This window comes from Nilaparvata lugens, chromosome X (genome assembly GCF_014356525.2).
Source record: "Nilaparvata lugens isolate BPH chromosome X, ASM1435652v1, whole genome shotgun sequence".
Taxonomy (NCBI): domain Eukaryota; kingdom Metazoa; phylum Arthropoda; class Insecta; order Hemiptera; family Delphacidae; genus Nilaparvata; species Nilaparvata lugens.
In genome coordinates, this window is record NC_052518.1 from 76,364,836 (window position 1) to 76,377,346 (window position 12,511).

Sequence of the window (12,511 nt, forward strand, 5' to 3'; positions counted from 1 at the left end):
GAAATAGACCGTGACTATCTATAGATTAAATGGAGCATAACTAGAGAAAGTGAGAGAGAGTGAGAGTGAGAGAGAGTGAGCATCATTGTTATCATCTTCTTCTTCCTCTTCTTCTTCTTCCTCTTCTTCTTCCTCCTCTCTTCTTCTTCTTCTTCTTCTTCCTCCTCTCCTTCTTCTTCCACCTAGAGAAAGTGAGAGAGAGAGAGAGAGAGAGAGAGAGTGAGAGAGGTTCTTCTAAGGAGCGGGGGAGGGGGCAGGAGTGGTGCGGCAGGAGCAGGCTGAGGTGGGGGGTAGGTAGGATGGGATGCTTGGTGGAGGGGTGAGGGGGGGAAAACTCGTGAAAAAAAGCGTTTGAACATACACTCTCCATCTACTGAACAATCATGCCAAATTTTAACGTATTTGATTCTATAGATTTTTTAGTTGTGTTAATTATGAGTGAATGAGTGATAAAAGTTTACACTTACGTTCTAAGAAAAATGTTATGAATAAAAGCTATAGCTCTTTTCAAGTCCTTAAAATTATTCTTCATAAATCATTTTTTTATGCCCTATAATCTTGATTGTCAAATTAATCTGCATAATTTGAGTTTTTCCATGTTTCATGACCATTTACTACCACCGAAAGGTGAAATCATGAAAACCAACTGGTCAAATGCAAGACAATGTGTTATCTGGTGTACCTGGAAATTTATTTGAGATACGGTCTACTTGATCTCAGGTTGTAGAGCACAGAGTTACGCTCAGAGGGATTTTCAATCATGGATTTAAATAGTGAGAATTGGAAAATATCTTTGTTTAAAAACAAAAATAATTCCTCAAAATTTCTTATTATCTGAAAAAAAAACGGAGCGAGTGATTTTTCCTGTTCGATTTGGCGAAAATCACAGGAAAATGGAAAAGGAACAGGAAATCCGAAGTTTTTGAGGACCCTGTAAAAAGCTGTAGGGCTAGAAGGCCAACTTTTTTTATTCAAACTGTCTAATATTTTAGAATCATTGCAAGGAGAATTTAGCATGTTAGAAGTTAATTCCACAAACAGCCTTTTTCCACAACCTCGCGACTGGACTGAAAGTGACATATAAGTATGTACGTATCTTTATACTAATAATGGTTAAACAATTATAACATTAATGTAATGTATATGATAAGACGTCATTAAAAACAAGTGGAGAGGAAGGTGGAGGAGCTTACCTAGAAACCCCATCAAAAATATTTTAATATATTGACCTCCTATCTTGAAGCCATCGTTCTGAAGCCACCCCTGTACTTAAGAAATCATCCCCATAATATTCCACAGCATGGCCTTCCTCAATGATAATAGACTACATTTTGGCGCGATGACACAATGAAAAAAATACTTTACACGAAAACTGTCCTCTTATTTTAAAGAATGCCCACAGGCGGTGGAATCAAACCTCCTAAATGGTCGTCTATCGAATATCGACACACCTTCACCGATCTGTTAAGGCTTCAATGAAGCCGTCCCGATACTGTTCTTAATGAATATACCCTATTTCTACCTGAATTGTATGTATTGTCTATGAGAAAATGAATAAATATGTTGGAATAAATGATTGACGAAGATAACACAATTTATTACATGGAGGGTTTAAAATTATTAGCATGCAACTCAATCTCAATGAAAACTTCAACTCAATTACTATTGAATGAAACAAATTGAAAACTTTAAGACGAAATATAAATGAAGATGCGAATTAGATAATAGTAACAAACAGTAATTGAGTTAATGCATTGCATTCCTTTGTACTGGACAATCAGACCAATTGACAATATGATACTGTTTACTGTTCAGGAAGAAGTAGATTACCTTCAAAAAATTCAATCAAATTACAGAGAAAATTCTATATCTAGAACCTATATCAAAATGCTATTCTTGGGTGAATCTTTGGAGCTGTGGATTCTATACTATAAATAAAGCTATCTTACTTTACCACGAATAGTGAAAGTACATGCCAACTAATATTACGGATTTCAAAAAATAGCTTTTGAAATTTTTCGTCTTAAAACATTGAAATACCGACGTATTTTCAGATTGACTTATTGACTGCACTGTAGTGATTTTCTCATAATTCATGTGAACGCAAATAGAGAAGTCCAGTTATTCTTCACTAAATGTTTGGCTTATTTAAAACTTTATTAGTGATTGGAATTGGTATGAAGAGAAGGAATCCCTATAAGCTTAGATAAGAATCCTCATGCAAGGAATTTGGATTTGTCAGAAGTAGAATAGATTGGAATTGAAATAGTCTTAGTTCAAGTGAATACAGTCCATAAAAAATTAGAATCAAGTGATGTAGCCCTACAACTCTATTCACTCAAGTGAAAAACTTTCATCCGTACACCTATAGAATGCTCACGTTCATCTCATAAAGATTTTAAAACAAAAGACCATAACATTTTCTGGACTGGTAATTAACTACTTCATGTCCTCATGCTGGGATGGAGAAAATTGCCATTATAGCCATAGGGTTGTTGTTCGTTTATGAGATCACTAGGCCTGTGATGCTTGTGAGCAGTACTAGGGTTCCAAGGTTTCCGAGCAGGGAATAGCAACTGGGGTAGTTGAACTATGATAGGGTGGTTTTTAGTAGTATGGTGAGGGGAGGCAGCACATACATGTCCAGTAGTGTGAGCCACGCCCTCATGTGGGCGTATTCAAGTTCCAGCGACCTACACTTCTGGTTACGGTACCAACCCCTCATACTTCACCGTTATACCACGTAACACATCACTTCCATGTGAGTGCTTTCAAAAATGATCTACATCATTCTTGTACGGTTGTACCAATCCCAGCTGGCCTCTACTGGGGAGAGTACAGGGTTGCTAGCACTATTCTCTGAAAAAGCTTCCCAACCATTCACCGATTAGCTACTACTTCAGCATTCAGACTTCTGTAGGCCCCCACTGATGAAGAGAGCTTAGTCACGACAATGCCTCCTATCAAAAAATGATCTCTATCATTTGTTACGAGGAGCAAATTTTATAGACCTTAATAGAAGGTCTACAATTCACTAGAACCACTAAAAATCCAGTAACCCAGCTAAGAAGTCTATAAAAATAGTTTTCTTTATTCATAGATGGGTAGGTTAAAGTTTGAATAGATTCTGTGAACACCTAATATGAAACAGCGATTTTAAACAATTAAATAATTATTGTGTACCTTTTAAATATCTATTGCTTATCATATTCATTGAACTTCGATGTGATGGTCACGATTTTAACGTATTGTCAGCTGCTTATCTCGCTTGGAAGCAGATGGAAGAGTTTCAAATTTTATAATAAAGTGCTAATTAGAATAGCTTTTGTCGAAGTTATGACACTCGTATTTACCTTCTAAAGTGATTAACCTTGAAAACATGCCTCAGCTGTTTCAAGTGAACCAACTGAGAAGTTTTATTTTCTCCAATAATTACTATTGTATGAATGCATTTGTCACCATAATGATAAGTACAATAATTGAAAGATGCAAATCAGTGTTTGAAAAGCAAATCGAAAATGTGTGTTCGCTTTGATATCCACTCCCCTTTCTGCCGTCAATCTCAAGAAATAATGACGTATGTTCTATTGTTTGAAGTGCTGCCTATGTTGTGCCGTCAAACTCATGAGCCCACATACATAAGTTTTCAATATAATATAGTACTGATGGTCATTTAATAGTCATCGACCACATATATGATCATTAAACCAATCCAACTCAATGTACAAAACCCTGAGTTCACTCTGATCTCTCATTCCTATCTTTTAAAATAATTGAAAGTCAATAATGTTATGTGTTATCAGTCTGGGAATGAGATGTGAGAGATGTGAAGACTTTTCACTTTTGGATATTAAATAAAATGTATTTGATCGAATTATGCAGAAACACTTTTTGGGCCTGTTTCTCTATTCTCTGACCAGTATACGTTATATAGAATGTAAACAGTGCTATTCAGTCCTTGAGAGTTGAGTTCATCAATTCTGAATTTCTGTTTGGATTTAGAGAATTTCTCTTTAGATTGATTTACTGTGGTATATACAACTTGATTGATAAATCCACTTATAATCTTCAGTAATTGGAACTACTAAAATATGTTCTCTATTTTAGAAGGATGATGGATTTCATAATGAATTGTTGGCTACCAAAGTTTTATTCTCTCTGGTTCTTTTGACTCAAGAGAAAATTTGATGCATTTGTTCAATTTTAAATTATCTATCATTGTTGTAGACCAGAACAATATGCTGTGTCTGAACTAAAGAGTTCAATTTCTATTGTGTAACGTTGAACATCTCTCTGCATCTCTCATCTCAGACTTTTGCAGGCATGTTATATTTATATATAGAAGCCTTACCTATATTACTAATGTCAATATAATCGATAACATTTTTTTCAACAGTAAATATGAATATTGCTTTTCGAAAAATATAACTAAGAGTGTATTATGGCGATCTATCTATCTATGGCGATTCCTATAATCGATGCTACGAGGTTTTGATGCACGTAGGTTTTATGTTTCAAATAACGATGATTTGTATTACCTGGATCGGATTCCAAACTTAATATGATAAGTACGAGGGTAATTTTTTTCAACCAACGATTGGTTACAAAGGAAATAATATTTTTCCCACTAAAATTTACTTTGCCTTTCATCCAAATCGGTCCATTGTGCTACACTGTTCCATTGTATATAGCTCATAGCACCCAGATCCTTCGTCATTCATCTCAGATACTGTGGTCGGGCCCTCCCGACCCCTTTGTCAATCAACTGTACCTTCCAGACTACTTTGAGGTGAATGCGTCATGTCTTATTATGTATCCAATCCAAGAATGTCGTCTGTCCCTAAGAAAATTCAGGAGAGATCCCTTTCCACTGCTTTCTGGAATACCTCCCCATAAACCTACCTACAAGCCTACCTGAATCTTCATAAAATGCTGCCTCCAGATGAGTTTAAGTAGGCGAAGACGTTATTTGGAGCTCCTTGTTAGTTTGGAAGCTCTGCCCTAAGTCATGTCGTTCATGTCGTGATTTTGGGGTGAAGGTATAGGTTACTAGTGGTCAAGTCAAGCTTGTATGGCGTTGATGGAAATTATTCCATTTTATTTGCTGAAGAAGCCGTTCGGTTGCACCAGCACTGTGAGGTCGAGTTCATTGATCACAACGATTCCGGAATTCATTTCACACTCAAAATTATCACTCATAGGTTTAACGTTCAAAGGTTTTAAAGGTTTAACGTTTTCTGTGTAAACTTGAAACATTCTTCGGGAGGTGGGAATGACTAGCTGTTCAGCTCTATAAAACTCACCCGCCTACCGCTTATCTGTGTCTTATGATAGGGAGAAACTACAAGAGAATGACAGATCGAGAGAAAACTCCAAATGAGGACTTCGAAAAAGCATATGAAGCCATCAAGTTTAAGGAAATGTCTTTGCGGGAAGCTTCTATTGCATTCCAAATAGATTAAATAGATTTGCGAAGAAAAATGATGAATCTAATGGACAAAATATCACAATGGGGTATGCAAAGCCAGGACAGATTTTCACAGAGCAACTGGAGTCACAGCTAGAAGACTACATTATTCATTGTTCGAAGATCTTTTATTGGCTCACACCACAAAATATAAAAGCATTGGCTTGAGAGCTTGCTTTAGCTAATGAAGATTCAATCTCTGTACCTGATGCCTGGTACGATTCTGATTAAGTTTCAATCAAACAATATTTCGATATATTTGTATAAACTTTTTTATCAATTATCACAAACTATTGTTTTTTATTATTACATTGAATAACATATTTTACTTTTGTAAGACTACTTTATCTTAATAAATTTTGTTTTCAATCATTTCTTGCCTTCTTAATATAATTTTTATCATCTATTATACATTTGTATCAACTTGCCTCCAGCTAATATCAACTTGCCCCCATGTGGGGAACATTGATACACTTGTATGATAATATAAAAATGTCATTCTTGGAGAAAGAAATAATTCAATCAAGAAGATATTTTATATGAATGCATAAAATATGAATCCATTATATAATGATTTTACCGATTTAAAATAATAGAAGATTGAAATTTTAGAAATCAGTAAGAGAAATTTGTCTCAACTTGCCCCGCTCTCCCCTATATGATCAAATGTTGAAAAAAATGACCCTCGTATTTTCAGTACCTCTTTGCTTCTAAATCCAATTCAATCCAATCTAATCTAATGACTTGGAATGAGCGATAATATAAATATTGAATTGGGTCTTGAAATCTACTCAATTTACGTTCAAATCAACTCAATTGATTGAGTTTTGAGTAACTATTTTTTATAAATCTCAATTCTGAACCATAATTAATCCAGATTCAGAATCAAATGGATGGGTACTCCTATTTCAGATCGCATCTGCACAACCAACATTATCCATTTACACTTTGTAGATAGGCACTAATTGTCTTTAGTGAATATCAGAAAAACATGTTATTTGTATGATCATTAATTATATAGCTGGTTATCAATGGATTCAACTGTCCACACATTGAATGTATTGATTAGTATTGTATGTTTCCAAGAATATTAACATGAAATGCGATTTGAAAGATCTACATGGAACGTTAACAATGAATCTACAACAGTTCATTCTCGAGGAACGTTATGTATTGATATCCTTCTCATAAACTATGAAGATAAAATTAATATAAGGACTATAGACAAGATATTTTTCAAGGTCCAGGTTGTGACTGCATTACTTCAATTCCTGTGATTTCAGCATTAGGCAATTATTTTTTATATACTATTAGACTATTATTAGGCAATTATTTGACTGAACTCTTTTGTGTATTACAATTTCACTACAGTATCAACATGAAAACGCAAGAATGATCAATCAAAATTGGATGGATTCATTCGAAAAGATGGAATAACTTTTCTCTACTGGTTTTGGGGTAGCCGGGCAGCATCTTTTACAAAATTTAAACTGAAATAATGGTGGTTGCCATACCGGTTGTTAAACAGGTTTAAAACACTGAGTTCAGGTAAGTGCTGCGTCCTGGTTTTAGAGAGCCGTACTACTTGAACAAAAAATGCCATTCTCTTCTGCATTATTACTACATTGTTCATTGTTTCTTTACGTCCTACCGATAGTTGCCTGCTCTGCAATAGATGGAGTGATGATTGTTGGAATGTAGAGGAAGATTGCTTGTACCTTATTGTTCCCACAGAATTGTAAAGTGAGGAAATTCATTCCTCCTTGGTTGTTAACCAAGTTCTATAGCACTTAACTGTTGTTTCTGCAAAACAGGTCGAGTATGAACGACATTATTTATAAATGATCAATTTTACTCAAGCAAATTCAGTCAACCAAAGGGAAACTATAACAAAAATGTTTCAGATCAGTTTCGAAATATAGGATGATAATACAGTTCATTGCTAAATTTGGAGAATCTAATAAAGTTATAAAAAGGAGAAATAAAAAAAATAAGGACCCATATAAAGTTTATGGTACTGTACTGTACTGTACTGTACTGTACTGAAAAATATTTCAGGCACAATACCACAATGTTGTGGATACTTCCTTTTCTTATAATTGAGAGAAACTTCATTCTATGTACAGTTGCTTTCCAGGAACAATTATCATCTTATGGAAGGTTGTCATTGACAAAATCAGAGCTCTCATGCAAGAAAAAACAAAAAAATTCTCATCAACTCAAAATAAACAGAATCACACAGTTCAAGTAGCTCATAAAAATCAGATTATCAGACAACGAATAAAAACTTCTCTCTTTCCCATTTCTCAACAAACGAAAAAACCATAAATCACGGCTCACTCACTGTATTTAGGAAATTTTGAATCGCATAGTTTAATGACTTGCAAATAAGGACTTTCACAACTCACTCCATGTTATTCCATTACTGCTATGACATTTTCACTTATTTGAACTAAACCAACATGAGTAGGCCTAAACTTGTTGAAAGGCTTACAGGTATCGCTGGCCTAGTGTACTGTATGTATTTTCTGGCTGTAATAAATCATTGAATCATCGAATCATTGAATCCATTCAGCTGAGTAAATCCATTATCTTCCATTGGTATTGAATGTATCTTGCCTTTGCCTTGATTGTCTCACAGATAAAATTTCATATGTGCCAGTGATCATATCATCAGTGTCATGATCATACATATTTGTATATTGAGAAATCAATTTCTAATTGTTTTTTTCTACACTGTCAACTCATTGCAAGGAAGGAAGGGAAGGGACGGCTATGCAATATTGAAGTACGATAATGATTGTTCTAGAGAAAGGAAAGAATCAAAAAAGTGAGAACCAAGCAACTGACTGCAAAACAAACTCATGCACTTATTTTTAAGTTTCAAATTCAGATGAGACTGAGAAATTGAAAAAAGTGCTTTGTATGAAAGTGGTAAGTCAAACCTTCAATGACTGAACGGAGGAACATTAAATATTGTCTAATGGAATTTTAATGCCCTGAATAATTGAATAGAATAGCTGATTTAATGTTAGCAGTATTTTTGGAAACTATTACTTGATATTCTCCAAGCCTAGAAAATAATAGTTTTTCATACATGGACGACAGCTGATAGAAGGCGGCAAATTTTCGGTTTTTGAGGCTACTCTCAGGCAATTATCACGGTGAAAATGTGACGATGAGAAAATCATTATATATTGTGACTACAAACAGCTCGAGACACATGATTAACAAGGCAAATGATTAATAGTTATGATCATGACCAGCTGATTATAGAAATTATTTCATTAATTCAGGATGAATTGGATGTGTTCGCTATAAAGCATTTTCGATTCATATTCAATATTCAAAGGTTATGTGCTCCTACCGCGACGACTCTAGCCGTGCGGCTAGAGACGTCACTAACAAATGTTTGTATGTATGCTCGACGATAAATTTTGATTGCTTTCATCAATCAACTTCAAATTTAGACACAAATTACTTCAACTATTATACAGATCAAGTTTGTTGTCCAAGAAAATTTCCTCACTCCTTCATCTTTTTTTTTAGAAAATTTCAGGATAACATTGGGTTTTTTGGTGAAGTTTACAAACGTTTTCAACCCGTTTTTTGACTCTCCTGAATTCCCTGGCTGCTTCAAGGAGTCTTTTATCTTCCCGATATTCAAAAAAGAAGACAGCAATGAGTCCTTAAACGTCAGAAGAATATCATTCTTCAATGCAGTGTATTGCAGCTGTTTACTGGAACTCCACTTGACAAGCTGGAGTAATGGATGTCACATCACAACATTCTGCGTGAGTCCCAACCTGGCTTCAGGAAGTCCTATTCAACCATAGACAACATATTCAATATCAGGAAAGTTTATGCCTTTTTGAAGGACTGGCTGGATGGGGGAGTCACTATTGGAGGCATATGTATAAAAATGTTAGGCTATGCAGATGACATAGCTTTTCTTGCTCCGGACAGACTTTCTTTGAAGAGTATGATAGCTGGCATGGAAGATTACTGCAAGAACTGGAACCTGCAGGTTGATTTGAACAAATAAAAAATAATGATTTCCATGAAAGGAGGCAAAACGAGTAGGCATGGTGTTTGATGGCACAGCAACGAACTTATTTAAGTGGTGAACAGGTATAAATACCTAGGAATTTAACTTGACTTCCATATTGTCAATTATTGATTAGCCAATCATTTTAGGGAGAGATCATCTCCTCTATCTTATGAAACTATTTCACCTTATTTCTTATACATTCTTTTACTATTTTCATGCTATAGAATTAATTTTCTATCGATTAAAAGAAAACTGATGTTAAAAAAGACACACAGCATGCCAATCCTGATGGCACTTTGCCATGCAGTATACGTCTACGTGATTATTGTAGATCACTTGTAAAATTGTAATGCAATTGCATTCAATAAAGGTATTTATTTTTTTGTATTACAAGTCCAATTCCAATTATCATTTAACTGGGTATTGACTTGTTATTTGGCTAATTGAAGTACTTCTTCTAAAGTACTAATATGTTGTTTACATCAGTTGAGATCCCTTCACATCTTTCTAGATTATGAGCGAGTTATTATTAATTTATCACTTGATAAATTCATGAACAATACATAAGCACTTTTATTCATTTAAAAATAATACAAACTTATATCGCCACTCACATATTATTATTTTGACTTTTCAGTAGCTAGTTTTCAAAACATATTTATATTAGCTGTTGCCGTTTGACAAAACTAGCAAATTCTAATCAAAACGCTTATCACATTATTTATGGAACTATAATGCATGTCCAGAGTGATTGTATTACTGTGTCATACTATTCATATTAAATTATTAAATTTATACTATGTAGGCTAGTTCATTCTGAATGATGCTGACTTAGTAGAGGTCATGATTTATTCCAATTCGCACCATTATTCAATCCTTTTTTACTCTTTGTGTACGATTGAAAGTACAGTAGTTGTAGAAAATGTACAAAATCCCTTGTCTTTTATTGCCAAAAAACGATGTATACTAAAGATAATTAAATATCTTCCATTCCCCAAATACTTGGCGAACACATTATTCACTGATAGTCATAAAGGGTTTGTTTCTCTTACAGCAATTGGAGCACTATTTAACCAAAATTATTGGTATGGTAATGACAATAATTCTCTATTCTCATCAATTAGAGACAACTGTATTTAGTGCTCAAATGGAATATCATGTTGCAGGCTACGCAGAACACCTCTTTAAACTGATTGAGATTAAACAGTGAACACTGAAGTTTCTGAAATGACTGTAAGTAACTTCTAAAGGAAAATTTAAGCATGTTTGTTTATTGTGGCTATTTTTAATAAGTCTTTGTTAATTAATAAAGCATGGTGAAGTTTTAGCAGAGATAACTGAACCGAATTGCTCAGCTTAGGTAGTTGTTCATCAAGTACTTGATGAATCAAGCTTCATAATTGTAGGATATCTTATATTTCGAAATAAGACTCTCCCAACTAATTTTATAAACTTCTGTTTATTTTCGTATTTACAACTTTCTTTTTCAAACAACATGAATTCTTTGAGCCTATTTTGATGACTGAATGTTTATTTTTGGCGAGTTTGTTACTTTAATTAATAACATTTTAAACACAAGTTAAGATCATGTGTGGGATGGTAACTTTCAAAATGAAATATTTCCTACAATTCGGCCATTCTGATGAGTTGGCTTGCCCTCAAGCCACATATTCACCTTCATTAAATAAAACAAACAATTTGAATTCTTCGGATCTCCAATGGAAATTAAACAATTAGATATAGCAGCATTTGATCCTCAAACTTGTGGGCTCATCGCGTCCCCACCAACGATGTCTCAAACCTCTAAATCAAACAATTCTCCGCTCAGCTATGCTTCAGGACATACACACTTCATCCCTGCCAGATAGCCATGCTTCTGCAGTTCCAGACAGCCGCGCTTCTTCCCTGCCAGACCCCCATGTCTGTAGTTCCAGACAAGCCACGCTTCCTCCCTGCCAGACAGCCATGCTTCTGCAGTTCCAGACAGCTGTGCTTCCTCTCAGCCACATGCTGAAGAATCCTATTCGAGCTAGTAACACTCGCACTTGCTCCTGATTTTCTCACTCATACATACCCTAATGCATGTGAATGCATGTTGTAACCAGCACACCCTAGGCAGTTACCATTGCACACACCCTATGTGTGACTTCCTTGAGGCACCAAGCAATGTTGCTTCCGACGGTCTTCTCTGCTTCCAACTATTCATCTATGATACTCTAGGTCGAGAGATAGAAATACCCTTCTTATCTTGGCATTGTCTTTGAAAAACTTTTAATATTCAAAACCATTTCACAATCTGTCATTTCATTCTCAATTTATCTATTTGATTGGAATCATTTATCAAAGAAATTAAAATTCATAAAACATTGTTTTGAAATTCATAAAATTTTTAAATCAGTCAAACCAGGTTACAAGAACATTGACTCGAAATCACCTGTATAATTATCTTGTAAGCCTCTCCTACAGATTCATGGTAAACTCTTCGTCGTAGCCTTCTAATTCGGCAATCAATCTACTTATTTGTACCACTCTAGAGTTGATAGGAAGATTAATATTAAGTTCTTCTGATATTTTTATTAAATCGATTTTTTTATTTTGCTAAGAATGACATATTGTGGGAAATATATTCACTTCACTCTTTCATAAAGCACCGTTTTCAATTCAATCCCGGACGAGCCCCCAAAATGTAGGATATCTTATATTTCGAAATAAGATTCTCCAAACTTATTTTATAAACTTCTATTGATATTCGTTTTTACAACTTTCTTTTCCAAACAACATAATCCTTTGAACACATTTCGATGACTGAATGTTTATTTTTGGCGAGTTTCTTACTTTAATATTAATAAAATTTTAAACACATGTTAATATTATGTGTGGGATGGTAACTTTCAAAATGAAATATTTCCTACTTAATTTTACAGCCTCATATCCTAACAGAATTATTCAGAGTTCAAAGTCGTGAAGAGATAACATGAATCACGAATTCTAGT

General features: G+C 34.5%; 1 protein-coding gene across 3 annotated transcripts in view; it reads left to right on the forward strand.

Annotated features, from left to right (window-relative positions):
- Positions 1 to 12,511, forward strand: part of LOC111047779 (protein ECT2) — a 263,745-nt gene that overhangs the window by 37,158 nt on the left and 214,076 nt on the right. For 2 of the 3 annotated variants that reach the window (XM_039441642.1, XM_039441645.1), the window contains one exon: positions 10,685 to 10,751. The exons of the other annotated variant lie outside the window; for it this stretch is intronic. The gene's annotated coding sequence lies outside the window, so the exon portion shown is untranslated. The remainder of the gene's footprint in view (positions 1 to 10,684; positions 10,752 to 12,511) is intronic. 3 annotated transcript variants of the gene reach the window in all.